We start from the raw sequence: 17,877 nt of genomic DNA on the forward strand, positions 1-17,877 counted from the left end.
GACCCAGCCGCTCCGCGACACGTGGGATCTTCCCGGACCGGGGCACGAACCCGCGTCCCCTGCATCGGCAGGCAGACTCTCAACCACTGCGCCACCAGGGAAGCCCTGCATCATTCTTTTTAAGAAGCCTCCCTCCCCCAACCATGATTCTAACCTGCAGCCAGTGTGGAATACAACTACCTTTGGGAGGAGTGGAGGGAACGGAGAGGTAGAGGATCTGGTCCAGTCCTCAAGCCAGTCTCTGTGAACTGGTGGAGAAGGATTCCAGTTTCATACGAGGACTGTACAGCAGAGAGAGGTTAACTGGCTCATCCAAGATCACACAGACAGTTGGGACCTGGACACAGGGCTATCTGACTCTTTTTATAGCCATGACATCACACTGTTGAGCTCAGAGCATCTACAGACATCTGTATGTGAGCAGCCTCGGGCCATAGACTTATAATGTTCAAAAGAGAGGGCTAGCATTTTGCTCTTTTTTATTGTAGAATACCAAAAACAGTTGAAAACAGCCCAAGAATCCAAGGCTTGAATTTATAAATAATAACACAGCCACACCATGGAATACCGGGAAGCATAACAAACGACATGGTGCATAACATGGGGAAATGGTTGTAATATGTAGTTAAAGAAAAAATATTAGTATATAAACATTACTATAATACAATCCCAATTTATATACTAAAAAAAAAAAAAACAATTTTAAATGCACAGAAAAGTGACTGAAAGGAAATACACTAAAATGTTAATCACATTCATCTCTAGGTAGTAGGAGTTTTATTTTCTTCTCTGTGTGTCATGGATAGGCACTGTTTTATTCATGACACACATATCAAGGGGATCTGTCTAGTGAACCTTAATGATGCCCGGGACAGAGCAGGCTACTCTTCAAAGCGTCCAGTAAATTCTTGTTTCTGCCTCTGGAGATGAAGCCCTTTCACTATTACAATAATGCCCGGGGGCACCTTTATGCTGCCTTCTCCCTGTCCTGTCTGGAATTCTGTTCTTATGGTTCTACAAAGAATACATATCTTCTTCCCCAAAACCTACACACACACACACATATACGTGTGTATATATATATATATATATATATGTATATATATATATATATATGTGTGTGTGTGTGTGTGTGTATATATATATCAGAGAGAGAGAGAGAGAGAGAGAGAGAGAGAGGGAGAGAGAGTGCACTGATGTCACAGGCCGTCAATGCATCTCTAAAAAGCTAAGAGAAACAAACATTTGGGGATATGCACCTACTGTGTGCTGCTATGAAAAGCATCCAGAGGTATTCAAAAGCCCACCTCCCACTGTAATGGCTTCCTAGGCTGTCTCCAGAGATAGAGGCTGGAACTGAGCATGGGTTTGGAAGCCAGATTTATGTTCTGAGATTCTCACTGCGCTGAGCCAGCGGGTCACCACTCACTCTTAGGAGATCTAAATTCTCACGGAACTCTGTCTCGGGGCTAACTTCACCATTCCCCTGTACTCTGTGTCTCCATTCCAGCCTTCCATACTGTTTCTGGCCTGGATATAACCTCAGTGGTGCAAGCCCCTGGGGTGACTCCAGGGCATCTGTGATTTGCTACTTCATAGGAGCATAAAGGGAAAGAGAGTACTGTAGAACCCAAAGAGTCACAGAGGCTGAAGACCTAATTTTGTTTATTCAGTACAGTAATCCCTCCCTGCTCCCCTTATCCACAGTTTTTGCAGTTTCAGTCACCCATGGTCACCTGTGGTCCAAAAACATTAAATGGAAAATTCCAGAAATAAACAATTCATAAGTTTTAAACTGTGCACTGTTCCTGCTTTGTCCCCCTCTGGATGTGAAGCATCTTTCCTTCCAGCGTATCCTGCCCACCAGTCACTTTTTTTTTTAATGCTCAATTATTTATTTTTTAATTTTTTAACATCTTTATTGGAGTATAATTGCTTCACAATGGTGTGTTAGTTTCTGCTTTATAACAAAGTGAATCAGTTATACATATACATATGTCCCCATATCTCCTCCCTCTTGCGTCTCCCTCCCTCCCACCCTCCCTACCCCACCACCATTCACTTAATAGCTGCCTCGGTTATCAGATGGGCTGTCGAGGTATCGCGATGCTTGTGTTCAAGTAACTCTCATTTTACTTAACAATGGCCCCAAAGCCAAGAGTAGTGATGTTGGCAATTCGGATACTCTTTTACTGTGCCTAATTTATAAATTAAAGTTTATCATAGGTAGGTATGTACAGGAAAAAACATAGTATATACAGAGTCAGGTACTATCCCAGTTTCAGGCATCCACTGGGGGTCCTGGAACTCATCCCTGCAGATAAGGGGGGACTACTGTAACTAGTTTTTTAGCATCACCCAAGGCTCGGATTGGGATATACCTTGAAGGCAGAGCCAGCAGGATTTGCTGGCGGTTAAATGCAGAGCGTGAGGGCAAGAAAGACATCAAAGGGACTCATACTTTATATGGTTCTGGCTCTGCTTCTGCCAGTGTGAATTTGTATCAGATTCACAGACCTGAAAGGAACACTGAGATCACCCAGTCAAACCTATTTTACAGACTCATTCATCTCTTCACCAGTCATTCAATAAATACTTATTGAACAGATATCCTTGGATCAGAAAGGTAGAGTGACTTGCCTGAGGCTAGTAATGGTAGAACAGAGACCCGCATCCAAGTTAAGTACTCCTGCAACTGTATCACACAAATGAAAGACCTTCTGGGTCTTTCTTTACCTTTGCAACAGAAAGCCCTGCATTGGTTCACAATCTCTAAGACTCATTCCTTCCAGTCGTATTTTCTCCATGCGTGCATGCCAGCAAAGCCACTCTACAACTTCCCGTTTCCTACTGCCTCCATACAAGACTGAAAAGAAAATTTATCTTTCAACATGTCACCTCTCCGCTTTGACAAACAGATATATTTTGTAATTGACGTCCCGGGAAGGCCTGAATGATGACAAAAGTAATTAGGCCAAACAAGGAAGAAAGCCCAGGACAGCACCCGAGCTGGAGGCCACTACTTACCACGAGCAGTGGCCCATTTCTCAGGGCAGAGTAATTTGTAAAAGGAAAGATCAAGAAGATATTCAGCCAGGTCAGACTTTCAATTTAGGTCACATTTGTGGGTAAACAGCCTCCAAAATCTACCTTTCCCATCTAGACAGAATAATCCTCTAAAATGCTAAAGAAAATTTGTTCACGTACCAAAAATTTACAAACGTCGATTACAGGCCCATCGTGGTCACCAAGGAGGACCTGAGACAGGAAATGGTGATGAGGATTCGTGGGAAAGGAACCAAAAAAGAAGACTTTATTTAGAATGGGTTCTATTAGCCAGCATGCTCCTTAAGGCTGCAAGTAACAGAAATTTAAACTGATGTAAGAAATTAAAAAAAGGGAAATTTTGCTTCAGGCATGGCTGGAACTAGAGACTGCAACACAGTGTAATCTGGAATCTGTCTCTATTCTCAGGATCTCAGATTTGTTTTCACTCTCAGACAGAGTGGCTGTGCAGGAAAGAGGTTACACACCCGGCCTGAGACTGCCATCCTTAGAAAGGCCGGCTTGCAAAGGCGGCCCTTGGCTGGCTGGCTCATGTGAACTTGGGTTCCAGGAAGGTTCCCACTATTCCCTGGTAAGAATGGCCCAATGTGTCTAAAACTTCTTGTGCAAACATTATGGTTTATGATGAATACCTGCTTTCCTTCTGGGATTCTAGAATTTTGTTATATGCTAGAGGATGCCTATATGACCAGTCCCCACTAAAGATCTTGGGTGCTGAGTTTCTAATGAGCTTTCCTGGTGGACAGCATTTCACACATGCTGCCACAACTCACTGCTGGAGGAATTAAGTGTGTCCTGTGTGACTCCACTGGGAGAAGATTCTGGAAGCCTGAGCCTTGTTACCCTCAGACTTCACCCCATGAGCCTTTTTCCTTTATTGATTTTGCATTATGTCCTTTGCTGTAATAAGTCATAGCCATGAGGTTGACTCATGCTAAGTCCTATGAGTCCTCCTAATAGACCACTGAATCTAGGGGTGGTACTGGGGACCTCTGACACAGCGGAAAAATGACCAACGGAAGTTCCAATCACCTTCTCATAGTTTAGCAACTGTAGTAGAAAATCTGTCCCAGAAGTTCCAACAAAAGTCCTTTGCCTACGCTCATTAGTCGTGATTGGCTCAGCTTCGGGTACACAACCACCCTGGACCAATCACCGGAGCCAGGGAGACGGCTGCAGTCCTGCTGGTGGACAGGACTGGGTCACGTCCTGCAGCCAGGGATGGAATCACCACCCTTTACGCACACTGAAAACCAATTAAGACAAGGAGAGACATGGTTTTCAAAAGAAAAAGGGACATTCTGCTGATGTCTGTGGAGTGTGGGGGGGGCATGGATGCTGAGCAGTTAGGACAGAACTTTTATTTGTGAAGCACAAATGTAGTGCATCATAAGGAAGCGTTTGTTATATAAACATTAACCACCACCAGCACAAAATCACAGAGCTAAAAGAGCTGAACAAAACTCACCCTAAATCTACGCTTTCTCTTGTATCTCCCACCTAATCTACTAAACTGGGAAAATAAGGGACAAATCTTCTCTCTCTTGTACTACATCTTATCGGGATACCCATTTTTAATTGATTATGTTGCTGCATCTTACCTCCACCTTAGCTCAGGCAATGATCATTTGTTTCTTGGATTATTGACATGGGCGACTCACTGGGCTCTGGTTTTGGTTTTGCACCATCCAGCCCATTCCCCCACTGCAGCTCAGTCACCTTTCTATACTGAGGACTGACCAGCCTGATTAGATCACTCTTCTCCTTAGAGACTGTTGATGGATTCTCACCATCTTCTGGAGAAGCCCAAATTCCCTGGTGTGGCACATGCCACACCACACCCTCCATGATCTACCTCCCGCCTACTCGGCAATCTTCCATCATGTTTCCAATCTATCCTCCTACACTCAATTCTTTGTACAAAATGGTCCAGCCGGAGGGAACCCCCTGAAGTTCAGGCAACATGCTGTGCTGTTTCATGTTGTGAGTTTGGTCCACTTTGTTCTCCCTGGTCCCCCTTTCCCATGTGGAGATCTGCAGCCAACCCACAAGACCCATGCATCTTATATTGTGAGTGACAACTTTCCCAGTCCCCGAAGTTAATTGCCCCTCCCATGATGGCACCACTGTGCTTGGTACCCGCCCCGCATCTCTCACCACAGTCTTTTCTTAGTATTTATTTGCCCTTCTGAATTCTCAACTAGAATTCACCTTCATGAAGGCTGGCGAATCATCTTATCCACCCTTATAGCTCAGTACTGACTAGAATGACAAGGAGCAGTGCTTAAAAACCTGTGAACTGAATCCACAAGTGAAAGAGGCTGAGATCGTGGCTCTCCCACTTACCAGTTAGATGATTTGAGTGTGTTGTTCAACCTTTTGAAGCATCGGTTCTCCCTCTTGTAAGATGGGGATTGGACTAGCCGTCTGTCAGGATTGTTGTGAGGATGAAAGGAGCTAATGTATGTGGAACATCCAGGCTGCACGCAGAGTCTGGACTGCACCAGGCATCTCATCAGAGCCAGTTACCCCCCGAAATGTACCATACTAATGCAAGATAGTAATAAGGGAAACTGGGTTCGAGGTAGATGGGAACTCCGTACTAACTTCACAATTTTTCTGTAAATCAAAAACTGTTCCAAAATTTTAGAAGTTCACTTTAAAAAAGAAAAAAGTGAGTTCCATCCCTACCAACCAACCCTCCCTCCCTTCCTCCTCACCTCCACCCAAAACCCTTCAAGGGATGCCTCTTTGTCTTTTTTTTTTTCCATATCCTAGTATCAGCATCATTTCTTCCCCACCAACACCCCAAAAAAGATTACTGGCTAGATTTGGGAAATCCTCTTTTTAATCTTTTAAGAATTTTTGCCATTATGGGATATGGTCTTTTGACGTCCTAGCAGTAAAGAAGAGAAGCCCCAAACTGCCATACCTTCTTTGGCCTGAGACCCATCAAAAGGCAAACAAGAAAACAGAAACCCAAGCTTCCTTGTCGAACGGACATGGTTGTTAATAAAAAAAATATCCTTTGGCTTCTAGGGAAGCTGGTGATTTCACCTGGTCCTATACCAGTTGACAGTGTTCCCTTCAATGGCCCCCTCCATCCATCTCAATAAAGAATCAGCACACACAACTCTGTCCACTGCACTCTTCCAGATGGGCAAGCCCAGCGCACCGCACAGAGAAGAGAACAGCTATTTGTCTTCCTTGACAGGTCACGTTCGTCCTTGTCGTATATTAGATTCTGCTAATAATCTACGTATATGCGTTTAGGAGAAAAAAAAATTGTGTCCTTGTGATAGTCACAGAATGACACAATTTCCTCTCTTCACGAGTCTGTAGATGGGCAGCACGTTGGATCCTCTTGTAATTTCGAGGGAAGATTGTAAACCCCAGTGGGTCCTACCCCCAAATCTATGGCTATGGATGCATTTGAGTCGGGTCAATTCAATCATACTTTCCCTTGGTATCACGCTTCCTTCCAGGTACAAGGGACTGAATGCATTTATTTGCCTTTTGAAAGAGGTAATTTACTACTGGCTATTCAACTATCTGTGGCCCTGGGAGAGGAGAAAATTCATAGCTCAAGCATCTTGGAGGTTAGTGTCGAATATAAGAAAGAAGGGGAAGGAAGTCTGAAGCACACATGATAGGAGCTTGGGCACAGGGCTGACTCAGAAAGTCATTCAAAAAGGGCACGTGGTTAGGGGGGTCTCCAAGATATGAACCAGTAAACAAGCGGTAGAAAGTTCAGATTTCATTTCCTCTTTGGGGCTAGCCACTATCAACCACTTAAACTACCACCACCAGCACCTGACATCCTACACCTTTTGGTCAGTAATGGAGGGCCGCTAAGGAAGTGGCTCCCAACAGAGAAGGACTTTGCCCTCAGGGGACATTTGAAGACGCCTGGAGATATGTTTAGTTGTCACAGCTGGGGAAGGGGGTGCAACTGGCACCTAACGAGTAGAGGCTAGGGATGGAGAGGACGGCCCCCTACAATGATGAATTATCCAGCCCCAAATGTCAAGAGCTCTGAGGTGGAGAAACCCTGCGTGAAGGCAATGGCTGTCAAAGCACTGGTGCTGTCCAGGCTGTTGGTGGAAGATGGGAGGGGGCCTTGGACTTGCACCATTTGCAAAGACACCACAGGTAATTCTGATACTGAAAGCCACCCTCCACCCCACAACTCAGAAGTACTGCTCAGAGAACACAGTTGTAAATGATCATTAGGTTACTGCTTGGCTATCACATGTCTATTAATCCAATTTGGTATTTCACTAATATAGACTCGGAGCAGAGCTAACCTTCACGGAAGACCCCTTTGGCCTCAGATACTTTGAGAACAAACAAGAAAAAAAGGCTTCTTTTCTGAGCACATGATTCTAAAGATGGGCTTTGTCTTTGTCTCCATAAATTTATTTGATAAGTATTTGCTTCTCACCTCTTCCCACTACCTGGACTGCACCTGTCTCTCACCGTTACTCCCACTAAGTCTCTCGTGCCTTTGTTTGGTGCCAACCTGCCCCCTCACCCTCCCTCCCCCCAGGATGACCTAGGACAGCCCTCTCCCCTTCGCGCATCCACAATAGCTACGTTCACAATCAAAATCTCCCTGACTCAAGGCAGCTGATATCAGAAAAATATTAGAAAAGCAATCTGGCTAAGTAATTCACATTAATGGCAAGTAACCCTAAAATGGTTCCAGAAGTATCTGATTTTTTCAAATAAGGATGAGTTAGTCACACGAATGTCTAATGGCCCAGGTATTAGAGAGAATAACTTGTGTGGCCGGTACCAAGTAGGTGTTCGGTAAATATTTATGGAGTGTCTGAATGAGTGAGAAAAGACCTTTGGGCAGAGTAACTTCCTGTAGTTTTAGGTTTAATGCTTAAACTTTTCAGTATCTCTCCCTGAAATTTTCAAAAAAATCCCGTGGGCCCATCAGGAGGTGGTAACCATTCCAACATGTGATATACAGACAAGGTACTTACCAAAAATAGCAACAGCACAATGTCCCAGGACCCTGTGGTCATACAATAAAAGGTAATCAAAGAGTAGTCCACTAAGACCCCCAAATCCTTCTCTCTCACTGATTCTAATCAGCCTCCCAATTCAGCTCTTCCTTCTCCAGTCCAGAGCCCTACCCACCATCCATCCCTCCTCCACCGCTCTAAGAGAAAAGGAAAAGCTAGAGAAATAATACTAATAAAAATAATAACGCCATATTTTCTGGCTTCTAAGGGGGCACTGATTGTAGGATATAGCAAAACATTTTCCAGGAGAAAGAGACCATCAGTCAAGTTGCTCTGGTTAAGTCACATCTCAATTTCAGAAACCGTAAAATGTGAAAAACCCTGCATTGAAGAACTGAGATAACAAATCCCTGCAAAGGACCAGGTGAATTACAGATTCTGCTTCTGAAACATCATTCCCATTAAAACTGAAGTGTAAATTGCTCGGGAAAGCCGGGCCTCCGCCCAGGTCCTGGGAGGGTCACACTCCACCGTCTCTGATCTCCCCACTGAGACACACAGCCAGCTCTTTCCAATCAGGACACAATCCTGACTCTTATTCTCACGTGACCCTCCCAGGCCCCCCCTCCTCATTTTTTTTTTTTTTTTTTTTTTTGCGGTACGCGGGCCTCTCACTGTTGTGGCCTCTCCCGTTGCGGAGCACAGGCTCCGGACGCGCAGGCGCAGCGGCCATGGCTCACGGGCCCAGCAGCTCCGCGGCATGTGGGATCTTCCCGGACCGGGGCGCGAACCCGTGTGCCCTGCATCGGCAGGTGGGCTCTCAACCACTGCGCCCCCAGGGAAGCCCCGCCCCCCTCATCTTGATTGAGGATATTTGGGGAACTTTTCTTACTCATGGAGGACTAATACCATCTCCTCTAAGATGAAGATCCTCCCATCGGAATCTCTTAGGTTTGTAGATAGCTGCCTTACTGTGATGACAGTAAAATGATTCTCATCTTAGAAACAGCATCAGCAAAACACTGTTGCTACTCACTCTGCCAGGAACTGCGCTGAGACCTCTCTACGTACAATCTCACATCACCCTCACAGCGTTATCATCCCCATTTTGCCTGCACGTAATGGAGGCTCAGAGATTTGAGAAGTGCCAAGGTTATAAAGATGGTAAGAGTATGGGTGGGGGTCAACCGTAGGAAAGGCCCTGGGCTGCTCTGTCCTATCCCTCCGGGAGTGGACGCTTGAGTTGGGTAAGGACTAAGGGAAAGAAATACTTCACAGTCACGTCTAGAAATATCCATTTCCTCCTCTTCCATATGGGCCCCATAGTGTTCCTCTAGCTCATTTCACAGACAGCCTGGATCCCTGTGCATGAAGGGAAGTCACAGAGTGGAGAGAAGTCCCGCTTGCCCCACTGGGGGATCCTGGGGATGTAAATATCAGAGTGGCTGTCCTGCCGCATTCCGGGGGCTGTGCAGACAGGGACACTCAGGATGTGGCTGGCTTGATGATGCAGTGGCAATCTGAGGCAGGAGGCGACATCGCTCACTGGGTACGGGCTGCACAGTCAGGGGCTCCTGACGCAATCAGGGTGAGCTCCGTGAGCCCTTCTCCGATGAAGTGTGCTCCCCTTCCTCGCTAATCACAGCTCGTCAATCACACCTCGCCCAGCCTTTGGACTCGCAGGTCCCCATCTGCCACCGCCCAACAGCCTCCCATTAGATACAGCAGATCCAGCAAGCCACCCTCCCTTCAGGGCCGGAAGCCACAGCATGGGCACCCCTGGATTCTACGCCTGGAAGTCCAGAAAAGGAAACTGTCATAACCCGGTGAGAACATTTTAACATAACACCTCTACTTTGTTCCAATAAGGAAACACCTAAAGATACCTCCAGCCGTCCTCTTTTGTAAGATCCAGACCTGTTCATTCCATCTCCACATGTCCAACACTGAACTCGTCACCCAGGTCCATCCACTCTACTTCCCTGTTCATCTCTCATCCACGTCCTCTGCTTGCCCCCAAGGGCAATATCCTGCTACAGGCCACTATCATACCTTGCCTGGAGTGCAGCAGTAGCCAGCCTCCTACCTGCTGCCAAAACTTTCTTTCAAAGTACTGGTTTCCTGCTTCCTGCTTTCAGAACATCCCACACTGCAGCCAAAGGAACCTTTTCAAATCTGAAAATCTGAGCATCCTTTTCTGTGCCTGAAACTCCGAACTGTCTTTCAGTTACCTTGGGATAAAACCCAAAGCTGTAATTTACAAAACCCTTCACGGTTCTCTTGCCTTATTTCCCGGCTCTGCAAACCACCTAGAATCATATGTCTATTTGTTCATTTATTAACTGAGCACCTGCCAGGTATTGTTCTAAGTGCTGAAAACACATCAGGAACAAGACAAAGGTCCCTGCCCTCACGGTATTTGTGTATTAGCAGGAAAGACACACAATGACCAGGTAAAGGCAGCCACGTCCCGGGTTCCTGGGTCTGTCTTGCTTACTGGCTGGAGCAGAACAGCAATCTTAATAAGTAATCATAAACTAGATTAGAAGATGATGGATGCTATAAACAACATGAAAAGAACAGGGTGTGAGGGATGCGATGGTATCCCAGGTTGCAGGATGAAAGGGGCCAATTGGCAGAAACCTCACTGAGATGCTAAGATTTGAGCGAAGACTTCAAGGGAGTTACGGCAGCAAGATAGGGAGAGATCTGGGGGACAAGCATTCCCAGCAGAGGGACAGCAGAGCAAAGGACCAAAGGCAGGGCCCACCTGATCTGTCTGAGGATGAGACCTCGATGTTTCTTTCAGTGTCTGCACCGCTTCTCTCTCCGGACCTCAGGCCTCTGGGTACGGCGTTCCCTCTAAGTGGGCCATGGAGGCTAATGTCCTCATGCTCTTTCCTTCACGAGCCTTTCTGACCCTCCCAACCCTCCTGGCCAAGACTGCTTCCCCGCAAACAGTGATTCTACTTCACCCAGAATTCCGCCTTTCAAGGTACTTTCCACACTTCAATGTAACCGTGTATTGAGTTGGATCTAGAATCTAGTGGTTAAAAGCGTGGGCTCTGAGGTCAGCCTGGGGGGCGGCCTGGCTCCCATCCAGGCTCCGCCACTGCCTCACTGTATGATCTCAGGCACGACACTTAAGGACTTCTGAGGGCTAAATGAGATAGCCTGGCACCCGACACAGAAAAAGCAGCTAATAGGAATTAGCACGGGGAGCAGTGGGGGGCCAGGTCGGCCTGTCTCATTTACTATTTTATCCCCAGGGCCTAGGCCAGGTCCAAGGGCTCAAAAGATAATGAACGGATGAAAGAATGAGTGACTGAAGGAACGTGGAAGGCGGGGAGGCAGGGGGTGGAGGAGGAGGGAGGCAGGGGGCAGGGAGGCAGGGAGAGGGGACAGGGAAGCAGGGAAGCTTCTGCTCCTCCAACTCTCAGGAGTTTCAGGCTGAAGAACGAGACGAAAACAAAGACGCAGAAGGAAAGGAAGGGGAAGATAATTTATTAAGTACTGTGTAAGGCAGAGCTATTTGGCGACTTAACCACCAAAATGTAGCCTATGGGGCAGTGATTACCATACCATTCCCCCACGTTTACAGCACAAAAGAGAATCAGGGAAGGTAAAGAATGTTTCTAATATAGTAAGAGAAGGCAGATCCACTTCACCGTTAATCTGAAAAATAATTAAAACCTCTTCCCCCATTTTGCCAGGAATAAAATTCTTGAGGTTCCCCCCACGGTGAGCATTTCAGCTTGCCAAATGCATGCATCGTGAAGCACGTAAGGGGAAAATCAGAGCGTAGTTCCTGGATTCCGAGTGGAAGGCAGCCGGATAACAGGTGTGAAGAAGGGGGAGGAAGGAGGACTAAAGAGGCCCTGGGGAGTTTCCCAGGGGAAAATCAACCAGGAATTAGAAGGTAAAAAACAGAACTAAACAATGAAAACTGGTGGTGAGGAAGAAGCTCCATCAATACTAGGAGTGCAGGAGAATGTTTAAAACCATGCCCAGATGATAAAGAAATGCCCCAAGTGTTTTAGTGGAATGTTGTGATTGACAGCAAAGACCACACACCCTGCGTGGCTCGCTCCCATTAGAATTCCAGAGCCTCCTGAACTAACAGCACATCAGCCATGCACACACTGGCTGGTGGAGTCATTTTAAACCACTTTATGTGAGGCTTTAGATCTTTTAAAGTTTCTGTTTCTCTTCCCTGTGGCAAAGCAGTCTCTCAAGTTTAGAAACTGTCACGAGCCGATGTGAGATGAACAGGACCCTGACCCCAGAGAGTCTTCCTCCCCACAAGATGCTTAAACAGGTTACCTAGTCGTCCTGAAAGGCCTCCTTTGAGTCCTTTCACACCGGCTAAAGGGAGGAAGCTTCATCTGGAGGTCAGTGAAGTGGCACAGGGAATAAGAACAGACTTAGACACAGGAGAGAGGAGGAAGGAAAGGAGAAGGGAACTCCTGTGGCCAGAGCATCCACTGGGTACCGCGATCAGTGCGTCACCTCCTCGGACCTCACATCACTACGAGAAAATGTGAGCATTTTCCTTGTACAGGTGCAGAAGTGAGGATGAGAGGTTAAATGAACACCCCAAGTCAGCCCGCTGATGAGTAGACCAGCAGGGGTTTAAACTTGGTGTCTTCCTTTCAAAGCTTCTCCTACCCCACCAGTTCCACTGGGAAAGGGAGTGAGGGGAGAGAGGAGGGGAAGCGGCAAAGGAGGGAGGGGCATGTCATGACCAGGTAAGAAGGAAAGACACCTGCAGAAAGGTCCAAGAGTGCCAAAAAACCCCTTCAAGGCAAGTGCTTATATAACTACAAAGGCTCTACAAATTTGTTTTTTCAAAAATACTTCCAAAGTTCTTCATATTCAGCTGTTTTACATTATTGTACACTTACAGCCATCTCATGCACACCCAATGGCTTTGTGGACAAAGCTGTGAGGTAATGGAGCAGATACCCATTAACGGTATCTGCCAGTAGCCCATACCTGCTGGCAGGGGTCCTTAGAGAAAATGGAACATGGGAAGAATAATGCACGGCATCTTGTACATTTCTCGCAAGGACCCCGCCGGCATCGTTCCTGGTTCACTGAGGCCCAGAGAAGTCGAGTAACCTGCCTGTGCTCACAGAGTCCCTCGGGGAGCCCTGATTCTGCCTTATTCTACTGGACGATGATGAGTACATGGAGAGGGCTCTTGGGGCTCACAGCTACTTTAAACTGGGTGTCCTGGACTGTCACAAGCTGGGCCAGGATTCTGGAGACTGAGCTTTTATTTCCCAAATCCTAGGAAAACCACACTTTCCTATGCCTCTGATTTTGCCTGACACTCCTGTTCTCTAAATGCCTACATCACCCTGGGCCCACCCTCTACAAACTTTACATGGTCACCTAGAGTTCTTTCTAATATCTAACTTTGGGCTCTCCGAAGAGACTCTAAGACCCACCACCTGCTCTTCCAGGGACAGTAGGGTGACAGGTAGAGTACTGAATTTAGAGTTGGACTCCCTGAGTTGAAATCCCAGCTCTATTTAAGAGCTGAGACTCCGGGTAAGCTACCTTGTCTCCCGAACCATCTGTTCTCAAATCTTTAAAACAGGAACATTAACAGTAATTACTTCAAGGGAGTGTCATGAGGCTTAAATGAGTTTACTCAAAGTTTAACAGAGTGGTGGGCACAGAATAAATGTTTCAAAATGTTAGCTGTATATTTTAAATGGATAACCAACAAGGACCTACTGTAGAGCACAGGGAATACTGATCAGTATTCTGTAACAACCTAAATGGGAAAAGAAATTGAAAAAGAATAGATACATGTATACGTATAATTGATTCAATTTGCTGTACACCTGAAACACAAAATTATAAATCAACTATACTCCGATAAAAATTAATTTTATTTATTTATTTTTTAAACATCTTTATTGGAGTATAATTGCTTTGCAATGGTGTGTTAGCTTCTGATGTATCACAAAGTGAATCACCTATAGGTATATACATATCCCCATATCCCCTCCCTCTTGCATCTCCCTCCCACCCTCCCTATTGCACCCCTCTAGGTGGTCACAAAGCACCTAGCTGATCTCCCTGTGTTATGCAGCTGCTTCCCACTAGCTCTCTATTTTACGTTTGGTAGTGTATATATGGCTGGGTAGTATGGTAGTTCTACTTTTAGTTTTTTAAGGAACCTCCATACAGTTCTCCATAGTGGCTGTATCAATTTACATTCCCACCAACAGTGCAAGAGGGTTCCCTTTTCTCCACACCCTCTCCAGCATTTATTGTTTGTAGATTTTTTGATGATGGTCATTTGGACTGGTGTGAGGTGATACCTCATTGTAGTTTTGATTTGCATTTCTCTAATGATTAGTGATGTTGAGCATCCTTTCACGTGTTTGTTGGCAATCTGTATATCTTCTTTGGAGAAATGTCTATTTAGGTGTTCAGCCCATTTTTGGATTGGGTTGTTTGTTTTTTGATATTGTGCTGCATGAGCTGCTTGTATATTTTGGAAATTAATCCTTTATCAGTTACTTCGTCTGCAAATATTTTCTCCCATTCTCAGGGTTGTCTTTTCGTCTTGTTTATAGTTTCCTTTGCTGTGCAAAAGCTTTCAAGTTTCATTACGTCCCATTGTTTATTTCTGTTTTTATTTTCCTTTCTCTAGGAGGTGGGTCAAAAAGGATCTTGCTGTGATGTATGTCATAGAGTGTTCTGCCTATGTTTTCCTCTAAGAGTTTGATAGTGTCCGGCCTCCCATTTAGGTCTTTAATCCATTTTGAGCTTACTTTTCTGTATGGTGTTAGGGAATGTTCTCATTTCATTCCTTTACGTGTAGCTGTCCAGTTTTCCCAGCACCACTTACTGAAGAGGCTGTCTTTTCTCCATTGTATATTCTTGCCTCCTTTATCAAAGATAAGGTGAACATCTGTGCGTGGGTTTATCTCTGGGCTTTCTATCCTGTTCCATTGATCTGTATTTGCTTTTGTGCCAGTACCATACTGTCTTGATTACTGCAGCTCTGCAGTATAGTCTGAAGTCAGGGAGCCTGATATCTCAAGCTTTGTTTTTCTTTCTCAAGATTGCTTTGGCTATTCGGGGTCTTTTGTGCTTCCATATAAATTGTGAAATTCTTTGCTCTAGTTCTGTGAAAAATACCATTGGTAGTTTGATAGGGAACGCATTGACTCTGTAGATTGCATTGGGTAGTGTAGTCATTTGCACAATGTTGATTCTTCCAATCCAGGAACATGGTATATCTCTCCATTTGTTAGTATCACGTATAATATCTTTCATCAGTGTCTTATAGTTTTCTGCATACAGGTCTTTTGTCTCTTTAGGTAGGTTTACTCCTAGGAATATTATTCTTTTTGTTGCAATTGTAAATGGGAGTGTTTCCTTAATTTCTCTTTCAGATTTTTCATCATTAGTGTATAAGAATGCAAGAGATTTCTGTGCATTAATTCTATATCCTGCAACTCTACCAGATTCATTGATTAGCTTTAGTAGTTTTCTGGTAGCATCTTTAGGATTCTCTATGTATAGTATCATGTCATCTGGAAACAGTGACAGTTTTACTTCTTCTTTTCCGATTTGCATCCCTTTTCTTTCTTTTTCTTCTCTGATTGCTGTGGATAAAACTTCCAAAACTATGCTGAATAACAGTGGTGTGAGTGGGCAACCTTGTCTTGTTCCTGATCTCAGTGTTAATGGTTTCAGTTTTTCACCATTGAGAATGATGTTGGCTGTGGGTTTGTCATATATGGCCTTTATTATCGTGAGGTTAGTTCCCTCTTTGCCTACTTTCCAGAGGGATTTTACCATAAATGGGTGTTGAATTTTGTCGAAAGCTTTCTCTGCATCGATTGAGAGGATCATATGGTTTTCCTCCTTCAATTTGTTAATATGGTGTATCACATTGATTTGCATATACTGAAGAATCCTTGCATTCCTGGAAAAAACCCCACTTGATCATGGTGTATGATTCTTTTCATGTGCTGTTGGATTCTGTCTGCTAGTATTTTGTTGAGGATTTTTGCATCTATGTTCATCAGTGATATTGGCCTGTAGTTTTCTTTTTTTGTAGTATCTTTGTCTGGTTTTGATATCAGGGTGATGGTGGCCTTGTAGAATGAATTTGGGAGTGTTCCTCCCTCTGCTATATTTTGGAAGAGTTTGAGAAGGATAGGTGTTAGGTATTCTCTAAATGTTTCATAGAATTCGCCTGTGAAGTCATCTGGTCCTGGGCTTTTGTTTGTTGGAAGATTTTAAATCTCATTCTCAATTTCAGTGCTTGTGATTGGTCTGTTTATATTTTCTATTTCTTCCTGGCTCAGTCTCAGAAGGTTGTGCTTTTCTAAGAATTTCTTCCACATTGTCCATTTTATTGGCATATAGTTGTTTGTAGTAATCTCTCATGATCCTTTATATTTCTGCAGTGTCACTTGTTACTTCTCCTTTTTCATTTCTAATTCTCGTGATTCGAGTCTTTTCCCTTTTTTTCTTCATGAGTCTGGCTAATGCTTTATCAATTTTGTTTGTCGTCTCAAAGAACCAGCTTTTAGTTTTATTGATCTTTGCCATTGTTTCCTTTTCATTTATTTCTGATCTGAACTTTATGATTTCTTTCCTTTTGCTAACTTTAGGGTTTTTTTGTTCTTCTTTCTCTAATTGCTTTAGGGGTAAGGTTAGGTTGTTTGAGATGTTCCTTGTTTCTTGAGGTACGATTGTATTGCTATAAACTTTCCTCTTAGAACTGCTTTTGCTGAATCCCATAGGTTTTGGGTCATCGTGTTTTCATTGCCATTTGTTTCTAGATATTTTTTGATTTCCTCTTTGATTTCTTCAGTGATCTCTTGGTTATTTAGTAGTGTATTGTTTAGCCTCCATGTGTTTGTATTTTTTACAGATTTTTTCCTGTAATTGATATCTAGTCTCATAGCATTGTGGTTAGAAAAGATACTTGATACAATTTCAATTTTCTTAAATTTACCAAGGCTTGATTTGTGACCCAAGATATGATCTATCCTGGAGAATGTTTCATGGGCACTTAAGAAAGTGTATTCTGTAGGTTTTGGATGGAATGTCCTATAAATATCAATTAAGCCCATCTTGTTTAATATGTCATTTAAAGCTTGTGTTTCCTTATTTATTTTCCTTTTGGATGATCTGTCCATTGGTGAAAGTGGGGTGTTAAAGTCCCCTACTATGACTGTGTTACTGTCAATTTCCCCTTTTACGGCTGTTAGCCTTTGCCTTAAGTATTGAGGTGCTCCTATGGTGGGTGCATAAATATTTACAATTGTTATATCTTCTTGTTGGATCGATCCCTTGATCATTATGCAGTGTCCTTCTTTGTCTCTTGTAATAGTCTATTTTCAAGTCTATTTTGTTTGATATGAAAATTGCTACTCCAGCTTTCTTTTGATTTCTATTTGCATGGAATAACTTTTTTTCATTCCCTCACTTTCAGTCTGTAGGCGTCCCTAGGTCTGAAGCGGGTGTCTTGTAGACGGCATATATACGGGTCTTGTTCTTGTATCCATTCAGCCAGTCTATGTCTTTTGGCTGGAGCATTTAATCCTTTTACATTTAAGGTAGTTATCAATATGTTTGCTCCTATTACCATTTTCTTAATTGTTTTGGGTTTGTTATTGCAGGTCTTCTCCTTCTCTTGTGTTTCCTGCCTAGAGAAGTTCCTTTAGCATTTGTTGTAAAGCTTGTGTGGTGGTGCTGAATTCTCTTAGCTTTTGCTTCTCTGTAAAGGTTTTAATTTCTCTGTTGAATCTGAATGAGATCCTTGCTGGGTAGAGTAATCTTGGTTGTAGGT

The 17,877-nt window shown here is 44.2% G+C and overlaps 1 protein-coding gene across 1 annotated transcript in view; it reads right to left on the reverse strand.

Annotated features, from left to right (window-relative positions):
• LARGE1 (LARGE xylosyl- and glucuronyltransferase 1) overlaps nt 1-17,877 on the reverse strand; it is a 404,132-nt gene that overhangs the window by 208,228 nt on the left and 178,027 nt on the right. The window lies entirely within an intron of this gene.

The sequence above is a fragment of the Physeter macrocephalus genome, chromosome 6 (genome assembly GCF_002837175.3).
Source record: "Physeter macrocephalus isolate SW-GA chromosome 6, ASM283717v5, whole genome shotgun sequence".
Taxonomy (NCBI): domain Eukaryota; kingdom Metazoa; phylum Chordata; class Mammalia; order Artiodactyla; family Physeteridae; genus Physeter; species Physeter macrocephalus.